A 13,730-nucleotide genomic window follows, 5' to 3' on the forward strand; every position below is an offset into this window, starting at 1 on the left:
AAAAAGCCATTCAGCACCTGATAGTGGCTGTAACCAGGCCAACACTGGTAAGCAGAAGTTTATGTTACTGAGCCCATGCATAATCTCCATCCCTGCAACCATAGCCACTTTGTTCACAAAACTATTCAACAATTAGAAGAATGGCTGGGGAAAGAGACTCATTTCAGAGCCATCCTTAGCAACGGTTTAATAGAATTCTCCTTTGCTGAGGTTATCCACTTGTGGGCATACACATGGGACATAAATATCTCCTATCTTCATATTCTTTGCTCAAAGAGTCTACTCACATACCTCTCGCCCAGAGGTTACCAACTTTCGATTGTGTTCCTACCCAAGTACCTGATTATTCAGCCAAATCAAACCACTGACCAAGAGCCATAAATCAGTATTGACTCTCACCACATTTAAACAACACAACTTTATCTAACAGTTCTCTAGGTCAAAGGTCCAACACCGTCTCAACAGGATAAAATAAAGATTTTAAAGCAGAACTGCATTCTTGCCTGTACTCTTTGGGTAGGATCTATTTCCTTGCCTTTTTCAAGTTCTACAAGGTTGCTTGCATTCTTTAACTTACAGACCCCTTCTTTGGTCTTCAAAGCTAGCAAATGTGAGTTGAATCCTTCTCACATCTCTCACATGACATCACTCTGACCTCTTCCATAGTCACTTCTCCCTGTGTCTCTCTTCTTCCTGTCTTTTCTACTTTTAAGGACTCATGTGATTATATTGGGCCCACCCAGATAATCCAAAATAATCTATTCATCTCCAGGTTTTTCATTTAATTACATCTACAAAGTCCACTTTGCCACACAAGGTATCATATTTATAGCTTCCACAGATTAGGATGTGAACATATTTGGAAAGCTATTGTTTCACCTATCACAGTTTATCTTTTGCACCCTAAAGATTCAAATCCATCCTACATATAAAATATATTCATCCAATGTCCACAATATCTCAACCCATTATAATATCAACTCAAAGTCCAAAATCTCATATAAATGTCATCAGCATAAGAGTCCCAAACCAATAGCATTGAAATAATCTAAATTAAGTATGAGTATAATGCATGTTAGTATAAATGCATTTGGTATAAAATTCCTATTTGTGGACCTTTGAACCTAAAAACAAGTTCTGCTCCCAAAATGTGACAGTGGGATGGGCATGGGATAACAGTTATGGACATTCCTTCTCATAATGGGAGAAAATAAAAGAAAAAAAAAAAGACTCACTGAACAGCAAATTTCAAAATTCAGCGAGGCACACCCTCTTAGGTTTCAAGGCTTGGGGAGTACTTCCATCCTCTGGACTCCAGGCTCTACATTCTTGAGCTTGAAGCTCCACCCTCTTGCCTTGAGGTTCCACATTGTGAGCCATCCTTCCTATTTTATAAATGACAGCATATGTTTACTGCTGAGTGATTTTATCAGCCTGTTTCCTTCCTGGAAAATTTGGGGTATCAAAAGCCTTCTTTTATTTTTTCTTTTCTCCATTCCTTTCAGTCCAAACTAGCAGTATTTCTCCTGGCATAACATTCTCAAGAACTTTATGGGTTTCCTGTATATGTCCTAGAGATTCACTCCAGTAGATAAGAATCTACTTCCTGGATCTTTCCTAGATAATCTCATCTCTGTTTTTGGCTTCTGCCTCATTGACTGAGGGAATGTATGAGTCATATATCTCATGTGCTCTCGTCAAAGTACATTTGTGTTACTAAATAATCCGACTTTTTAAAATCTTCCTGAGGTATTAGCTAAAAGTGGTATGGCCAGACTCTTGATGTTTTTCATTGGAGTCTGCTTTTCTTATGGGGAATATCTTAACTGCAGAGTCTTTTGCGTTTCTGGATAAGCTGATATTTTCCCAAACCATCAAGTCCTAGTTTCTCTGTGTTTAACAACTCTTTCTCAATTTATTTCTTTCCTTTTGCATAAGCTGCAATAAGAAACCATGCCACAAATTCAACACTTTGCTTGGAGGTTTCCTGCACTAAATGTTGAATTCCATTGCTTCCAAATTCCCCTTTCTACATAAATTCAGAATATAATTCTGCTAAGGTTTCTGCACCACATAGCAAGAATGTCCCCTTTCTTTAGTTTCTAATATCATATTTCTCATATCCTCCTGAGCCCTCACCACCCACTTTTAACAACCATATATCTACTAAAAGTTTGTTCATCATAATTTAGGTATTTGCTAAGGTAATTTAGGTTTTGTCTTTTATGGTCCTCATTTATTTTGGAGTCCTTAATAGTAGAGTTATTCACACATATTTCCACTAATAGTATGTTCAGGGAAATCTACTTTAAAAACAAAACAAAACAAAACTGTGTTTCTCAAAATTCTAGTTTCTTCTCATTGCCCACTTTTATTTTAAGGTATTTATTACAGCAGTATCATACTTCCAGGTACCAAAATCTGTGTCAATCAAGGTTTATCCTGAAAGATAGAACCAAGAGGAGATAAATACTAAGAGATTTATTATCAGAAATTGGCTTATGTGATTTGGGGGGCTAGATAAGCAAGTCTGAAACTTCAGCGCAGGCCATCAGGAAGGACAGGCTAGAACTCTTAGGCACAGCCGTACGTCATCTATATGTGGAATTTCTTTTTCAGAGAAACCTCAGCTCTGATTTTAAGACCTTTTGACTAATTGAATCAAGCTCACCCATATTATTTAGAATAATCTTAAAGTTAACTGTCTATTATCTTTAATCATATTTATAAAATACCTGCATTGTCAGCACAGAGCCTGACGTGGGGCTCAATCTCAAGAACCATGGTACTATGACCTGAGCAGATATCAAGAGTCAGCTGTTTAACTGACTGAGCCACCCAGGTGCCCCATAACCTTCCTTGTTTTAATCCTTGCTCAGGAACTTACTAACTCAAGCACCAAGGAACTTAATAAACGATTCTAGCAACAATTTTCAAACATTTAAAAAGTAATAGTAACCTCTATCTGACATAGAATAGGGATGAATGCTATAAATTATTGATTACAGTATCAGGTGTATAGTAGATTTTTAATAAAGATTAATTTTTGATCTCTATGCTTCTCAAAAGTAAAAAGCAGAGCCTGTGAAACTTTTTGTGGCTGCTTCCAGAAGAAGAAATTTAGTTACTGACATTTAATTAGAACCTACAACATAATATTGCAATTATTTGCTTACCTCTGTCTCTCTGATCAATCTGAGAGGTAGAGTTCCTAAGACATTTGTCATCTTTGTTCCTCCTCTTTCTGGTCTACCTTTAGTAAGTATGAATTCTAATGGCTAGGGACTATGTTTCCTATACTTCTGTTTTTAGTGTTACTATTAAAACATCATATTCATAGCAATAATAGCGCAGTATTTTTCACGATGACAATGATGATGATTTGCTACAGGGTGACAAATATGATTTGAGTGCAAAATATTTGCCAGGCACTGGGAATACAAATCAACAGGGAAAGTGACAGGGTCTAAGGGTGAGACAAATATTAAACACGTAAACTAACACATGAGTAGTTAAAACAATAAAAAAAAATTAACAGCTCTGGCGTATCTGTTACATTCTGAGCATAGTTTTAAGCACTTTAAACTATATTAACCCAATAAAGAAAATGTATGAGGTACTATGTTTAAAGAAAGATGAGTGGAGGCACAAAAACTTCAGACCACATGAAGAAGAGCACAAATTCTACTAACTTATTCAGAGTAATGGTTTTTAGCCTCTGTTGTAAAATTCTGTTAAAGGGTAGCTTACGGTGCAAATAGAAACAGCCATATTATTGTATAGTTTCTAAACATTAAACAAAGTTGAACCTGTCCAACCTCTTCTCTGAACCCTTAGAGAGGAACAAAATGACAGAAAAAAATTTTGAAGCAAAAGATATTTATGGAAAACGGCTTATTGGCAGTATAACTAAAGTTTAACCTCAGTGCTTTTGTTGAACATGGCAACCAAGTGCAGAGTCTTGCTGCCACGTTGGAACCTGGTACGATATGGGATAAATCAAGTAAACCCTATGTACAGTGATTCAAATGAGATCCATTTACTGGTGTATGTTTCCTGGCTTCTGCCACTGCCAAGGCTTTATGTTCAATGAACTCAGCCAGTCCAAAAAGTCATGTGATGCTACTGCATGGTGCCAAACGGAGGGGAGAGTTGCTGGGGAGCCTAGGAGGAGGGAAAGCTCATACAAATGAGCTTTTTGGCAAGACATAATCCCTTTTGGAAGGACCCCTACCTTTCAAAGAGCATACTGCATTTTGCTAGGAACAAATCTCAACTGTGTCCCTTTACAGAAATCCCAGGAAGCTTTACCATCACTGATAATAGCTCGAATGGTGGCAAAAAGTCTACTGTGAATGCCTACTATCTCTGCAATGAGACGATCACTTATTCTCGAAACATCTTTTCTTGTTATTTTTCTCTTCAAATGAAAACTTTCCAAATTCTCTATGTTGCAACTGCTGACTATTCCTATAATTTTTCTCTCACCTCAAAGTTAGAATTCATGAAGCGTGTAAAAAAGAACATAAAAGAATAAGAGTGATAACAATAGGCAAATAAAATAAAGACTTTTTGTAATGGGATTTAAGTTTATTTTAGGATGTATACTTCTTTTTGTCTCTTGCATGTAGATGATTTGTTCTCTTGATTTTAATCCCAGGCACTGAGGGGCATTTTATTTACCTTGTACCTTCCCAAAAAAATGAACAGAAGAGTCTCTTATCTTCTTATTCCAACTTTCCCAGAATAGATATATTTTTTCTACCATTTTTATTACTCTATTACTTTGGCATGTTATTATGTATTGATGTACTTGGTTTCTTGAAAGCATGAGAATATGGTTGCTACAGACACTGTTCAATATGTCTTTCATTTCTTTGGTAAAAGAGAATAAGAGTTGAGATTTAGTAAAGAAGACTTTGCAATGACAAAACTGTTCATAGTTTATTCTTGAAACATGAGCATTGAATCCTTTGTGTAATTTTTATAAATGGTTGTGATTCGATTTAATTTTCTTATTAAAATATTTTTGGGGGGCACCTGGGTGGCTCAGTCGGTTGAGAGCCCAGCTTTGGCTCAGGTCATGATCTCGCAGTCTGTGAGTTTGAGCCCCGTGTTGGGCTCTGTGCTGACAGCTCACAGCCTGGAGCCTGTTTCAGATTCTGTGTCTCCCTCTCTTCCTGCTCCTCCCCCGCTCATGCTCTGTCTCTCTTTCTCTCTCAAAAATAAATAAAACATTTAAAAAAATTTTTTGGAATTATAAATAGATATGGAAGGCCACATAGTAAAAATGCCAATATCTCTAGAATAATAATGTTTAGATTTTACTATCTAAAAATTAATGTTTAAATTTTAAGCTCACACAAACATAATGTAAAAGCTATTAAATGGCTCATTCTATGTTCAAATATGGAAATGCAGCCTAGAACTGTTCTCTGTGTGTGTTACAGGGGGTGGTATAGTTTTCTCTTTCATATTGTTTAGAGACACTGTGTTCACTCAAGAAAAAAAAAGACAAAATCTATAGATACTAAGATCGGTTGTATAAAAATTCATCTCTAAAATCAATACTCCTTGATATTTTATACTATTGCAAGGAGAATTTATAAAAGTTTATAAACCATTTATTAGAAACATCATTTTTCAAAAAAAAAAAATGTAGTTCCTGTGTGCTTCTTTGCTGTTCTATATTCATCTCTCTTCCTTTCTTTGTTGTCACCTTCCCATAATCAACATTTGACAAAAGAGTGGCAAGGCTTTCTAGGATCTATCTATGGAAGTTTTAATTAAAATTCCTCAACTAATATCTTTAGTAGTTTTTAAAGTTAAGGAGAAAGTGGTTCAACCTAGTTGAGTGTAATTATCTTACCAACATATTAAGAACAAAGACCCAAGTGAGATTCACACCAGCTTTCTAAGCAATTCCCCCTTTGATTCCCAAGTGAAGAAATGGATTGAATCTGTGAGGGAGATTTTCTTTCCCCGATTCACTCTGTCCCCCACACTACCCTCCTGCAGGGGTCTGTGTCCATCCCACACTTAAATTACTATCACTTTCCTCCTTCTTGGTATATAAACCATTGTTTGAGGGATCCTGAAAACACTATGTTCATATAGAAAAAATGTTTCTTCAGTGTTTTGTATTTATCCGCAATTGTTAATATTCATGGGGTGCTCTTTCTTATTGTTGTTAGTTAGCCTTTGCTGTTAAACAACAATGTTTATACTGTTTTATCGATGACTTCTTGATATTGGTTTGAATAAATGTGCTTACTAAGAACAAATAATTATTCTATCCTCCAGCTTCATTACCCTACCACTTTATATTTTGAAAATGCAAGATTCTTGTTCCCTTTACTTCAACAGCCTGCTCTGTATTTTACTAACCATATCTTCTTATCTTCCTGGAGGTGATGCCCAGACACCAAAACACAACTTCTAACCATAATTTGACAAGATTTTCATGTAATTATAATGTTCACACTTTTCCTTTGTTTTATTCGTTAAAAAAGCAAATTAATTTTAACCTTTATTAATTAGCTTTTGGCCAAGGTTAGGTAGAGAAATGCAGAATGTATGTACAAAGAAGATTGAGCACATAAACATCTACTGCTCTTTTTAAAGGCAGTTATTACACAAGGATCTCTGAAGTCTTGAGGCACCTCAGTTCCTACATGAAACTGGTCATTAAGTCTTATTAGCTCTCCCCCTAAGAGGCACCTCATCCATTTTCACTACTGCCCTCAACTCAGTATAAGTCTCCAGTATTCATCACCTAGCCTCCAAATTGCCCTCACTTCCCTTGCTTGGCTCCCTTTGCAATCCTTTCTGCACATACATTCTAGAAGAAAAGTTAGACCATGTCATACATGAGCATAGAATCCATCAGTAAGTAGCTGCACCACATTTTTAATTTCAGACATAAAGCCTCTGATAATTTTGCTGTGGATTTCCTCTCTCTCTGATTTAATCTCACACCAGGTTCTCCTGTGCTCTTGGCACTCAGTGGCCACCTGACTACCCCTAGGACACACAGAGCATCCCTAGGGTTTCTTCATGATCATCTTTCTGCTTGGCCCCACCTTAGCCAGATGAGCCCACGACTATCCCCTCATCATCATTCAGAGATCACTTCATTTCTGCATCCCAGAGAAATCTAAATGACTCATTCTAAAGTAGGCACCCTTCCCCTCAATCCAATTGCTCTCTATGCTGAACAGCATCACCCAGTTTTGTTGCCTTTATAGTTTCTATCACCAGATCTTTCTTTATCCATTTACATATATTGCCTGTCTCCTCCTCTAGAATATAAGCTCTATGAGAGTACAGGTTACATTTTCACTATTCTATCCCCACATCTGACACAGAGTAGGTTCATTAAAAATGGAACCAGAGGTTAGTATGAAGACTGGTTATATCAGACAAATTACAGTAAGAAGCTATATATTATGATTATGGCTACAGTTATGATTATGATTACTATCCTAATTCAGTACTAATAAAACTTACTCTGTAGCTGACATTAAAAAAATCCACAACACATGTTTAAAATTATGCGCATGTGTCATAAAATTATTTAAAGAGAGCTAGAAATCTGTGTAAGCTAATAAATGACCATACATTATAATGCCTTTTTGTAGTCTGCTTAGAACTGATGAAACTGAAAGGAGGGGAAAGGTGGAGGGCAGGTGAGGCCCTGCTGAGTATAGAGCCGGACAGAGGGTTCTCCTGATGCATGGGACAGGGTGGGAGAGGGCCTTCCCTTAAGATTTGCTCACTGCCTAGAGATTAGTTTGCCTTATGTTCATCCATCTGGGATGTGACAGCTAATTCATTTTCTCTTTTAAAGAAATTATAGTTCTGGCACAGGTCTTAATGCTTCGCTCCTAAATCTTCCATTTTCAGTCTTGTTGGATGTTGATTTTTCTATCCACTATGAAAAAAATATGGCAGATATTTTCAAACCTAGCTTACTTGAAGCCTTCATTTCTAAGATGCACTTTAGGCCATATAATTCTACCCAGGCCTTCCGTTCATTCTTTTAAGGGGATGAGAGAGGGAAGTAGGGTAATTTCATATTACATAACAAGCATCTGTTCCTCATGGAATTTTGGAGAGTAGAAGTTCAGTGATCCTCTCCTGATAAGCAACTAAAATAAGAGTTAATGGTGGACTTTTCCCCTTTGTGGCAGAATGCCACAAGCATTCTTCAATGGGATTCAGATCATTAAGTGCATCTTGGAAAATCTGTTATCAGCAGGAGAGTGGGGGAATATGACTCATCTGAAACTCACATAAGGTTTCAATAAAAATCATTTTGGTAATATATCTGATAGGGCAGATTATTTTATACTTGAATTTGGAAGAATGGCCCCAAATCTCCCTATTACACTGTCTTTACCCTCATGATGGATAGAGAATGTTATGTATTTTATATTATTTTATTTACATTGTTTTCTTCTATTTTAAGTTCTATAAAATGAGTATATAATTATTCACCCCATCCCCCTTCAAACTTCTTTCACACTATCCCTGATTCTAACCACATTTTTTGTCATAGAAAAAATTTTTAATTCCTCTAGTATATCTAACCACACACACACACACACACACACACACATATATATATATATATACATACATACATACATACATATATGTATTATCTGGAAGAAAGGTAAAGAATATATCTGTTTGCAAGTTTTAGTTAAAATATACTGCATCTTCAGACTACGTATTCTGTCCCAAATCCACACCTACACCACATTAATACCTAGACAGTTACCATTGCCAGCCCCAGCTGAGGGCACACTGAATGTAAAGAATATACAGTTACACGTAGAAGCTACCTAGAGGACAAGGACTAGTTTCTGCAGCAAGCTTTTTGTGATGAATATCACTCCGAATACAAGTTATTTTGTGCAAAATGGCTTTTATGAGTTTTTCTTTATTACTGCAGATGTCTTGATGGCCCAGATGGTAAGATAATGTCCCATACCTTCCAAATAAACCTAGAGAAGGCAAGCCTTCCAGAACACTTATTACCACTGAAGACAGTTCAATTTCAAAGTTTTTGCCTTGTAAAGATCAAGGCTCCAATTTATGGTTTATTAACTTTTATCCTTCAAGATGTTCTGAGAGGCAAGACTTGACACATTTCAACAGTTGATTCTTTGGGCAAGATGACTAGATGACACTTTTATATTGGATAGCCATGGCTTTTTTAGTAATGAATTTTAAACATTATTTTTTAATCAATTGAGCAATGGAGATACCATTCTATTGCATTTGTTTTCATTGTTTTGAATTTCTGAAAAACTCAGAAAACGATTTAAAATAAAAATCACCCTCAAAACAAAAGTTTTTTTTGATATTAAACACCTAATCATGGTCAAAGGTCACTGTCTGAAATCAAAAGTCACCTAATTCACTACAGTTAAATGCTCAAAAAGGTCCCTCCATCAGACTGGATTTATTTAAATTGTTTGTATTTCATGTGAGCATTGATATGACTGTAGTTTTGGTTTCAAAATACTGATGCTTTCTATTCTTCTTATAAAGTTTGTGTGTGTGTGTGTGTGTGTGTGATTGAGTGAATCTCCCACTGATCTCAAGCCTTCAGGAAGAGGAAGAAAAAATATTTGCCTTTACTAATCTATTATTGTGAGAATTTTATTTATTTTTTTTTAAATTTTTTTAACGTTTATTTATTTTTGAGACAGAGACAGAACATGAACAGGGGAGGGGCAGAGAGAGAGGGAGACACAGAATCTGAAACAGGCTCCAGGCTCTGAGCTGTCAGCACAGAGCCTGACGCGGGGCTCAAACTCACGGACCGTGAGATCATGACCTGAGCCGAAGTTGGACGCTCAACCGACCAAGCCACCCAAGCGCCCCTATTGTGAGAATTTTAAAAACATTCATATATAAAAGCAGAGCAAGTAAAGGGAAACATAATGGCTTTCATTTTCCAGGTCTCTACTTCTCTTTCTTTTTTGCTTTTTTTTTTTTTAAATGAACGAATGCAACACTTACTTTTTGGTTTCATATGATTCTGCTAAATTTATGGAATTATCAGATCATTCTACTATAGGATTGATCACTAAGGAAAAATTCCTTTTATCATTTTCCAAAATAATGAAATTTTGCAGCTACTAACTTATAAAAACTCATTCGTTTTCATTTGTTGTTGTTTCCTGAACAAAAAAAAAAAAAAAAAAAAAAGGAAATTCCCTTCTCCATTTACAAATAATTCCCATTACCTATTCCTTTCCTTGCTTCATGATTGTGCTTATTTCTTTAAATTGTAAATGGTTAGGTATTTCATCAGGTTGTTTTCTCAAGCTGTTATAATTTTACTTAAAAAATTAATGGAGTGTTTTAGAAATCATCATTGCCATTCCATTTAATAATTCCTTTAAATCTTACTCTGAAATAAAAAACAGTCTACAGGTCACCTACTCTGTGCAACTTGTCAGGCCCCTCCTACCTGGGATACATATGCACAGCTCATTGCTTCTCTCAAATGCTGGATAAATACACCCACCGCAGCACTTGCATGCTGATGCTAATGGTTCATTTTCATGTCTGCCTTCTCCATAAGTCTGCCTTCTGAATGATATGGGTCTTGTTTACTTAATATATTTACATGTTGGTACCCGAGCAATGCCTCACGTATAGTAGACAATAATTAAATATTTGTTAAAATAAGTGTTTTGATTTCCACTTTTTCACGTTTTTCTGATTATGAAATGATAAACCTTACTGTAGATTATTCGAAAATTAGCTAAAAATACAAAAACACATTCATTACTTTTAACTCCATCACCCTAAAACAGCCAGTGCTATACGTACATCTTAAATTTTCCTTATTGAATTTGATATGTGGCTTGAGATGAATAAACAAGAGCTTCTACAACCCCCGAAGGCCCCCTTTTCTGTCCTTGACTATATTGCATTTCACAATTTACTTAACAGATTATGTATTTTTTGAAGTTTCTCTTATCCACTGGCTCTTTTGGCTGCCCTTATTTTTATCTATCTATCTATCTATCTATCTGTCTGTCTATTTTCATACAACAAATATCAGTTGACCTTATGCTATGATTTCGGTACTACCTAGACCTGAAAAAAATAATACTGAGAAAACATACAGATCTTTGCTTTCATTGAACTTATAGATAGGAGAGCAGATGGTACCAGGTAACTTATAAAAGAAAAGATTAAGAGTTTGATTTTTAAAATGTGAGTCCTCTTCTAGGTGGGTGATGCAAAAGAAAACATGGATAATGTGCAATGTTCATAATCTAGATGTTCAGGAATTGTCGGTGTTTGAACATCTGCCAAGGTGACTACACTAAACAATAGATTTTCAGTGTAAATGAAACAGCCTTCCATCAGAAGAAGATGTCATCCAGGACTTATAAAACTAGAGAGGAGAAGTCAGTGGCTGGCATCAAAATTTCAAAGGACAGGTTGACTTTCTTATTAGGGGCTAATGCAGCTGGTGACTTTAAGTTGAAGCCAATGTTCATTTACCATTCCAAAATCTTAGGGTCTTTAAGAATTAAGTCAAATCTACTCTGCCTGTTCTCTATAAATGGAACAACAAAGCCTGGATGATAGCACATTTGTTTATAGCATGGTCTACATAGTGAGAGATCTATTGCTCAGGAAAAAAATATATTTCTTTCAAAATATTACTGGTCATTGACAATGCACCTGGTCACCAAGAGCTCTGATGGAGATATACAATGTGATGAATGATGTTTCCATCCCTGCTAACACAACATCCATTCCACAGACCACGGATCATGGAATAATTTCTACTTTCAAGTTTTAGTATTTAAAAATAAATTTTCTAAGGCTATAGTTGCCATGGATAGTGATTCCTCTGATGGATCTGGCAGAGTAAATCGAGAACTTTCTGGAAAAGATTCACCATTTTTAATTCATGGGAAGAGGTCAACATATCAGCATGAATAGGAGTTTGAAAGAAACTGGTTCCAACGCTGATGGATGACTTTGAGGGGTTCAAGATTTTAATGGAGGAAGTAACTGCGGATGTAGTAGAAAGAACAAGAGAACTACAATAGAATTAGGGCTTAAAACTGTGACTGAATGGCTGTAATCTCATGATCAAACTTTAACAGATGAGGAGTTCCTTTAATGGATGAACCAAGAGAGTGGCTTCTTGAAATGGAATCTACCCCGGTGAAGATGCTGTTAAGATTGCTGAAATGAATACAAAAGATTTAGAATATAACACAAACATAGTTGATAATGCAGTAGCAGAGTTTGACAGGATTGATTCCAATACTGAAAGAAATTCTACTATTGGTAAAATGCTGTCAAATGTAATCACATGCTCAGGGAAATTGTTCATGGAAGAGTCAATGGTTGGGCAAAATTCATTATTGTCTTATTTTAAGACAACAGCCACAGCCACCCCAATCTTTATCAACCAGCACCCTTACCAGTCAGCTGCCATCAACATCAAGACAAGACCCTCCACCAGCCAAAAGATTACAACTTACTGAAAGCTCAGATGATGGTTAGCATTTTTTTATCAGTATTTTTAATTAAGGTATGCACATTTTTTTGACATAATGCTATTGCATATTTAATCAATTATGGTATAGTGTAAATGTAACTTTTATATGCACTTGGAAACCAAAAAACTAATTTGCCTTGCTTTATTGTCATATTCACTTTTTTGCAGTAGTCTGGTACTGAACCTACAGTATCTCTGAGGTGTGATTACACTACCAGACAGCTTTCCAAATTTATACCCACCGGCGAAGTGTGAGAGTTCCAGTTGCTCCAAATCACCATCACCACTTGCTGTGATCAACTTTTAATGGAGTCTAGTAATAATTTAAAGAGATAATCCTGGAATTTAAATCTATCACAAGGAATACACCTCCATTAATAGTATTATTATAAATCTAAGTTTAAATATTTCATTTTAGTTGATATGTACTTCCCTCCTCCCACCCCAGTTTGGCATGCACACAAACACAAACTCACATAAACACACCAACAACTGAAATAACAAGAGCTCCATTTGCTAGTTCTGGAAGAACTCTGTGATTTCCTATTGCGTTTTGGAAAAAAAACAACACCGTGCATTTGTATGCTTTAGAGAAATTTAGAAAAACAGGGAAGCATCCTATTATCTTTAAGAGGATCATTTTAAAACCTCAGAAACTGTCTCTAGCCGGTGCTTTCAAAGTCAGCTCAAAGTGCAGTGGGATGTGCAGAAAACGTTCATTAGTCAGGCACACCGCGAGTTAAGTCCTTACTTCTAGGAATCATTTCTAATCATTTGTAATTAGAGTAATGCTTTTGAAAACGTTTGCATTACTAACCATGAGGAGTTGAAACTTTCTCTTCTGGGAAAGTGAGCAGATGGTGTCACTTCATTTACTTTTTCCCATTCGGCGGGGAGGACTAAGGGATTTAACTTGTCCTTTCCGTCTCTCCTGCCTGGGGTTTGGATAGTTGTCTAGTCTGTGGTCGTAGCTCTTGGCTCAGCTATTTCTTGTCCAGTTCCTTTTGTTTGATATCACTTTGATCTTCGCCCAATATCAGCGATGCCTTGCTTGGATGACTCTCTCGCTCTAGCTCTTACTCTTTTCCTTGGCAGGAGTATTCTTTTCTTTTGGTTGTAAGAATCTGGCCAGTAATGAGGTGGTAAGCTCCTGTCGAAGCAGCAGGAGTTGTCAGTG

At 36.2% G+C, this 13,730-nt stretch overlaps 1 pseudogene; it reads left to right on the top strand.

The window, feature by feature from the left end:
* The first annotated feature begins 13,294 nt into the window (after positions 1 to 13,294).
* Positions 13,295 to 13,415, top strand: LOC122230915 (annotated as a pseudogene).
* Positions 13,416 to 13,730: the final 315 nt, after the last annotated feature.

Source organism: Panthera tigris, chromosome C2, assembly GCF_018350195.1.
Source record: "Panthera tigris isolate Pti1 chromosome C2, P.tigris_Pti1_mat1.1, whole genome shotgun sequence".
Taxonomy (NCBI): domain Eukaryota; kingdom Metazoa; phylum Chordata; class Mammalia; order Carnivora; family Felidae; genus Panthera; species Panthera tigris.